This window comes from Oratosquilla oratoria, chromosome 34 (genome assembly GCF_046742065.1).
Source record: "Oratosquilla oratoria isolate Oo_2021 chromosome 34, ASM4674206v1, whole genome shotgun sequence".
Lineage (NCBI taxonomy): Eukaryota > Metazoa > Arthropoda > Malacostraca > Stomatopoda > Squillidae > Oratosquilla > Oratosquilla oratoria.
In genome coordinates, this window is record NC_134810.1 from 2,231,597 (window position 1) to 2,237,805 (window position 6,209).

Consider the following 6,209-nt stretch of genomic DNA (forward strand, 5'->3'; position numbering starts at 1 on the left):
GGTTGAATGCGATATTTCGTGTAGGTGTATGTAATTCGATCATACAAATATAAGAAAGTCGTACTCAGCTTATATCTCTCTTGATAGCGTATTGGTTTACGTCAATGTAACTTTGTTACGGGTTAGCTGGGTTCGAATCCTCGGCTCGTCTACGTTTCAATTTCCAACGGATGCCTCTTTCGAGCGATTCTCAGTCTCGTTTGCGATGGTATGGAATTAAAAGTGATATGTGGTTGAAAAAGAGACACACACACACACACACACACACACACACACACACACACACACACACACACACACACACACACACACACACACACACACACACACACACACACACATATATATATATATATATATATATATATATATATATATATATAAATATATATATATATATACATACATATATATATATATATATATATATATATATATATATATATATATACTGTATGTATGTGCGTGTGTATATGTATGTATGTATGTATGTATGTATGTATGTATGTATGTATGTATGTATGTATGTATGTATGTATGTATGTATGTATATATGTATTTATGTATTTATGTATGTATGCACATTTTCTATTGAAGTCGACAGTAGTTACACTATTGTTCTATTTGGAGTTTGCTTTCTCAATTTTTCTAACAATGTTTCTGTCTTCGTTGATAAGTGTACAAAGTAGACTTCTAAAATCCATGTTCGTTGTCCCTAGATGTCTTCTGGCCATCAATCGGTCATCTTCATGAGTAATATATGGCAATTAATGTACAGGTATAATCATGAACTATTTTTGACATGGCTACTATTTTGTTTCATGCTGATATTGGAGGAGATAACACTCGACGAGGTAACCCTTGGGGAGGTAACATTTGTGTGGTGTGTGCATGTTAGTTGTCTCTAGATGTCTTCTGGCCATCAATCGTTCATCTTTAGGAGTAATATATTGCGATGAATATACAGGTATAACCACGAGTTATTTTTGACATGGCTACTTATTTGGTTCATGCTGATTTTGGAGGAGGTAACACTCAAGGAGGTAACCCTTGGGGAAGTAACATTTGTGTGGTGTGTGCATGAGATGAGGCTCGGTGAGCTGCTCGGAAAGAAATAATTGGGTATATAGCTCTGCAGATAATATTTGTGTAATGTGTTCGGGAGGTAAAGCTCCGTGGGGTGCTATTTGTCCATTTTGCTAACGTGATGAATCTCCGTGTGTTGCTGCTTGGGACCTTCTTGCCGAGAGGAGAGTAGATTCGGGCATTTGTTGGATGTTTATAATAGGTTTTAGGTTATGAATGTATACTGTCTCCGTCATTTTTAATCTTCTGGTGTTAGGGTCTCTACGTAGGGATATTGTATGGTCTTCCATCTGCTTCCTACTCAGTGCTTGTCCATGGGTTCATTTATTATGACGGCGTATTGCTCCATTCTGGAAGTGTGCTGAAGTTCTTTAGGATAATGTAATGGTAGTGAAACCTACATACCTGGTGGGTAGGCGACTAGTAACCAATATTGTAAGTATATTGGTATACTAGGTTCACATCCTGAATTGTATTTGTTGGTGGGGGACAGCTGTTCTTCATAATTATGTTGGAGATTCGTCTGGACTTGTAATATATTGTAAAATTAATGTGTACATCAGGATCGCTAGGTTGGACATTACGTTGGATGATATTTCTCTCGGCTTTCTTTTCTTGCATGTAAGCATGTGACATAACGTTTTTATAGTAGAAGTTGATGGTCGTGTGGTCGTCTGTGTGCCTGTTTGACCATAAAAGTGTCCAGATGTCTTCAGATAACTTCATCTATTTCTTCTTTCTGATACCCGTTGCTGGCAAAGAGCTGAGAGATTCATTTTAATTCAGCGTTGGTAGCCGCCCATGTAGAGCAGTGCGTGGACGCACGCTTGACAAAAGAGTTTATCACGCTGCATCGATATATCTCAGGACATTCGCTATCGCCATAAGCAGATTCCTAGATTGTTAGTTTTAACGTATATTTCCATAGAAAAACTATTTGTGCCTCTGTGTATAAAGAGTTTTTCCACTCAATGATTTGAGAAACACTCTCTTCGGTATCAGCGCTGAGAAAGATGTCATTAACATATCTTGTATAAATGGAGGGTTTGAGTTCAGGGTATTATGTTATTATCTTCTTTTTTGTTATTGGTGTAAATGTTCTCCCCTCTTCTCTCCCCCTCTCCCTCCAGCACCACACGCTGTCGCCAGGCACGGGTTGCCGCGTTCCTCCTGTGGACGTGGTTCCTCGTATACTTATACCATGTGATTTCTGTATTCCATTGTATCTCCTGAGGACGGATACCGGACAGGACTCGAAATGTCGGGAATAAATTACCTAGTTTTGAGTCTGGTGTTTTTGTACGTTTCCACCACACACACACACACACACACACACACACACACACACACACACACACACACACACACACACACACACACACACACACACACACACACACACACACACACACACGCACACACACACACACACACACACACACACACACACACACACACACACACACACACACACACACACACACACACACACACACACATATATATATACATATATATATGTATATATATATATATATATGTATATATATATATATATATATATATATATATCGTCGTCGTCGTCGGCACCCACTCGTGTCTGAGCATCGGGTTCTAGTCATTCGTCTCCTATCTTCGTTGATGTTTGTGTTTTGTATGACTTGCGAGGCCTAGTCGGTGGTGGAAGAGTCGCGGGCAGTGTTCGCAGGGGAGTGTGGGGGGAGGGCGGGGTTGTTCTCGTCGCTCTCTTCTTCTCCTTCTTCTTGCCTCATCATTTTCCCTCCTCCTCTCCTCAAAGTCCTCGGTGCCTTGGCATGTTGTACTCCTCCATACTGCTATTACACAGGACGTGCGCACCAAGATCCCTGGGTTCGGTAGTGGAGGCCATTGCTTGCTTTGTAACCTAACATTTGATCTTGGAAAAATATATCAAAACTAGAAACCTAACATTGTATATATGACAAATATATCAACTATTGACTTATTCAATGCAGTATAAGTTAATATAAACTTTTATAGTGAAATAAGAAATTATTTTTAAGGCACTGTTATGCTTTGAAATGCCAATTTTAGCCTGACTTAACAGGTATTGTTGTATGAGGTTAGTGGACACCAAGGTTGGCAATTATTATTATTTTTTTTTAATATAAAAATAGATTTATTTATTTATTCAAATCAGATTTATTTGATTTAAACATATATATATTTTTTATAGATTTTAAATATTATGGGATTGCTATCTGATATGCGATCTGATTACTAAAGGAATTTTTTAGCATATCAATATAAGGAGCAGTGTTATATAGACTTGCCACAAGTATACAAGGAACGGTTTAAGCCGTATGTGAGGACGGTATGCTCATGTTCACTAGATTCCTCCAAGAGTTTTCTCATCGTGGTGACATTTGCTGCACTGTCTGTCACAACACTTCCAATGTGACAACCAAAATCTTGTTCAGCCTTCTTGATCGATTTTTGTACAAGTTGTACAAGATATTCAGCAGTGTGAGGTTTCCCTGATGTGTCTATTGTGTCAACTAAATAAATCTTACCAGTGGATGTTGTTAGAGTGACACATATTATGGGCTCATTATGGATGTTAGACCACCCATCAATTGAAAGACATACAGTTTCATTATTCAGGTCATCTGCACACTTTTTATATTCCTTTTCATACACAAAATCCAAGTACTTATCAGCAATGTCTTTTTTGGATGGAGGAATATAACCTGGCCTCAGGTCCTGAACCATCTTGAGAAACTGAGGATGCTGAACAAGACGAAATGGTGAATTTGTAGCTAATATAATTCTTGCAACTTCTTTGTCGAGATTTTCCTTTTGAGAGGCTGAAGGTTTTATTATAAATCTGTCCAGAGATGTTGATGACTTTCTTTTAGATGAAAATGATTTAGCAGAAGTGCCGCCTGTGGAGGAGTCTGATAGTGACCTTTTTAATGGTGGAGTCAGGTTTGCAGATAATTCAAGTGGAGCCGATGATGAAGGGATTGAAGCTGTTGATACAGATCCTGAAATGGAAACAGAAAATTTTAGCATATTGCATAATTTATAAATGAATAAATAAATGAATGAATACAGTGTGATTTAGGCTACTTTTGAGTACAGTAGTTATTTTTTTAGATAATGATCATATTCACACAAGCCACTAAATTATTTGGAAATAATTAACAGGATATGAAATAGGTGGGCTTGGAATTCAGCCCACACAGGATTCAGTCCACTTTTAAATTCATGTGGGCTGAATTCCAATGGAACCTATGAAATATATTACACAATGTTGAATTAAATGAATAACAATCATCTAGGCCACAAAGTTGAGTGGATACAGTATATTATAGTGATATAGTCATTACCCAAATTTAGAAGTAATGAAGTTGAAGTATTACCTCTTTAGGCCTTCACATTTTTATTGCACATGCTCTCCATTGTTCACTAAATTTATATATTTGCGTATGAAAAGGGAGAAATGCACACAATATAAGTAAAATTATTTACCTGGGTCACCAATTTCTTCTTTTGTATGCTGTGGCTAACCTTGGCATTTATCTCTGAGATTTTTATCTTGACTCAATGCCGTGTAGTTCCTGGCTGCAGCCTTTGCATTTAGCTCGGTACCTTTTACCTGAAGTTGTTGGTAGTTTTTCAAAATAATTCCAGACAGGCTCATTTTTTCTGCCTGAAGGAACCACTCTGCCAGGTCCAGAAGACATCCTTCCTGGTTGATTCCAAAGCAGCAACTGACTCAGTGATAAGCTGCTTACCTAGAACAAGTTTCAAAAAGAATCTTGTTGAAACTTGTTGTGGGCTGCACAGTGATATATACATGTAGGCTTATACCGTTCCTTGTATACTTGTGACAAGTCTATATAACGCTGCTCCTTATATTGATATGCTAAAAATGTCCATTAGCAATCAGATCGCATATCAGATAGAAATCCCACAATATTTAAAATGTATAAAAATCTACTTAAATCAAACAAATCTGATTAAAAAAAAAAAAAAAAAATCGCCAACCCTGGTGTCCACTAACCTCATACAATAGTACCGGTTAAGTCCGGCTAAAATTGGCATTTCAAAGCATAACAGTGCCTTAAAAAAAAATTCTTATATCACTATAAAAGTTTATATTAACTTATACTGCATTGAATTAGTCAATAGTTGATATATTTGTCCTATATACAATGTTAGGTTTCTAGTTTTGATATATTTGTCCAATATTAAATGTTAGGTTACAAAGAAAGCAATGGCCTTCGCTAGCAGACCCAGGGATCTTGGTGCGCACGTCCTGTGTAATAGTAGTCCTTGATATATATATATATATATATATAATATATATATATATATATATATATATATACATATATATATAATCATGAAGAACCTACAGTCGGAATAAAAGGAAACTTAGAAGAAAGTATAACTTCTACATTTCGGCTAATAGCTATAGCCCTCTTCAGGAAACTACAGGTTACAAGAATTTGCAGAGCATAAACATATTTGAGATATGAGTCGAAGGGGAACAGACAGAGCTAAAACCATGACAAACATGACTTGGTTGAAAATGTTCACCCTCCATACCCCACTCTCCCTACCAATCTTGACCCCGCTTCTCTTCTGACCTCACACCTTCAACCACTTATCCCTTCCCCTCTGACTCCGCCCTACGCGAAGGCTTGTCTTGTTTTTAGCTCAGCCTGTTCCCTTTCTATTCATATCTCAATTGTATTTATGTCTCTGTAAATTCTTGTAACCTGTACTTTCCTGAAGAGGGTTATAGCTATTAGCTGAAATATAGAAATTATAATTTTTTCTAAGCTTCCTTTTTTCCATTTGTGGGTTCTTCGTGCTTGTAATTTACAAACGTGCTACCACATTTTGTCCAAGTGATATATATATATATATATATGTATATATATGTGTATATATATGTATATATATATATGTATATGTATATATATATGTATATATATCAGATAATTTTTATGACCATCGCGCAAGGATTCGAACCTGCGCTGTACATGACGACAAGAGGCCCGCCATAACTACCGCCTTAGACCGCTCGACCAACTGATACTTAAAATCGTACGAACTCAGAACACTTACTG